Raw genomic sequence first — 2,096 nt, 5'->3', positions numbered from 1 at the left:
GGGGCTAGAAATTTATGGAAAGAGTTTCTATTAATTTTTTTTTTGAAGATGTGGGGTACAATTCAGGGTTAGGTATACAAATGTTCATTATGCAGGTATTTTGTTATGAAGTTTGCCCTTACCCACCCCTGGCAGTTTCCCACTATTGTCAATCCCGCCTACCCGCTCCCGGGGCAGTTTTCAACAGCTGCCAATCCCTTTCTTACAGTATTATGATAATTGGTCAAGGTCCACTTATGAGTGAGAACATGTGGTACTCAGAACTTTGTTTCTATGATAGATCACTCAGTATTACAGACTTTAAGTTCATCCAAGTTGCTGTGAAGTTCAGAATTTTGTCCTTATTTATAGCTGCATAATATTCCATTGTGTATATGTACCACATTTTTAAAATCCAGTCCATTTTCAGCTGCATGGTGGGTTCCATGTTTTTACTATTGTAAATAATACTGCAATAAACATGCGTGTGCAGGTATCTTTTTCATAGAGTGATTTGAGTTCCTCCGGGAATATTCCCAGTACGGGGACTGCGGGGTCATATAGAAGATTGATTTTTAGATCTTTTAGGAATTGCCAAACTGTTTTCCACAGAGGTAGTACTAGTTTGTTTTCAAAAGCGCACTCTAGGACTAAAGAATCATCAAAAAATAGAAATGAAAAAGCCAAATAGTCTCAAACTAATATATTTAAATAGACAGAGCTTTGTCTTAGAACCCAGTGATCAGGGGCCAAGGAGTCCTTTACCCTGAATCTCTTGAGCTGCCTTTATTACCGTCCCCAACATCAGGTTTCTCTTTTGAAATGCACACATCTGACTTCTGAAAGAAGTGAAGGAGTCCTTGGCTGTCTGTAGCGAGGTACTTCACACATGGGATTTGTAAGGAAGGAGATAACTGTCACTACTAGGATGACCTCTCTGACAGTCCATATGGAGCAGTGTGCAAGTATTTTCAGTGAGGGTACTGTATTTATGGAGATTGCTGCTGATATGAACATAGCAAGCCATTGAAACAGGAAGAAGCAACTGCTACAGACTATGAAGTTTTTGCTTGCTGATTCCTCAAGTTTCCCGTCAATAGTTGGACCACTTGATAAAATGAATTCAGGAGAAATTGAGTCAAGAAATTCCAACTTTGCAACTATAGGAGCAGGTTCAGAGGACTGGGTGAATGTCATTGAGTTTGTTCCTGGGCAACCCTACTGCAACTGTATTGTGCCTTGAGGCCCATGAGAAGGACATGGAATTCTAATTTGCTATGCAGACCATCAAGGACATGGTATGTGGGATCTCCATGGAGGTGGTATATGAGAAAGCCAGCCACAGAGAGCTCTGCTTTGAGATCCTGTCCGACTGCGACCACACCTACTGTCTCAAGTGTATTTGCAAGTGGAGGAGTGCTAAGCAATTTGAGAGCAAGATCATAAAGTCTCACCCAGAATGCCAGATCATATCTAACTTTGTCACTCCAAGTAAGTGCTTGGTGGAGGAGAATGAAGAGAAGCAGAAATGCATTCAGAAATACAAGAAGGCAATGAGCAACAAGGCATGCAAATATTGTGATGAAGGATATGTGAGCTGCCCATTTGGAGAGAACTGTTTTGACAAGCATGCTACCCTGATGGTGGTAGAAAGGAGCCACAGACACAGAAAATGGGAACATCAAGCAAATAGCGGGCCCAACAAAGGAACCACTTCTGGGAACTCACTGAGGAAAGAGCAAACAGCATCTCCTTTGACATCAATGAAGAGGTTGTCACCTTTGAGCTGGACGAGGTGTTGCTTATGCTTTCGGCTGCAGGTGGGGACAACGAACTGACTGACTCTGAAGATGAGTGGAACTTGTTTCATAATGAACTGGAAGTTTTTTATGACTTGGGCCTATAGCATCCTTGCATGGAGTGTGGACTGGTCTGCTGAGCCTCATACAGTAGTTGGCCCCTGTGGTGGTGTCTCAGTGCTTGTGATCTCTCCTAGGCAGTCCTCAATTCCAGGTGCTGTCCTCCTAATTTTACCTTCTCCACCCCTCACCTTTTTCTGAGGAATATGTTGTTTTCTATGTTGAAAAAAGGACAAAAATAAATCTTCATGTTGGTTT

The 2,096-nt window shown here is 42.1% G+C and overlaps 1 pseudogene; it reads left to right on the top strand.

Annotated features, from left to right (window-relative positions):
* The first annotated feature begins 1,220 nt into the window (after positions 1 to 1,220).
* Positions 1,221 to 1,885, top strand: LOC103253003 (annotated as a pseudogene).
* Positions 1,886 to 2,096: the final 211 nt, after the last annotated feature.

Source organism: Carlito syrichta, unplaced genomic scaffold (genome assembly GCF_000164805.1).
Source record: "Carlito syrichta isolate Samal-C Ts95f unplaced genomic scaffold, Tarsius_syrichta-2.0.1 Scaffold189899, whole genome shotgun sequence".
NCBI classification, from domain to species: Eukaryota; Metazoa; Chordata; class Mammalia; order Primates; family Tarsiidae; genus Carlito; species Carlito syrichta.
Note: the sequence above shows the minus strand (reverse complement) of the source record. Positions and strands in the feature narration are given on the sequence as shown.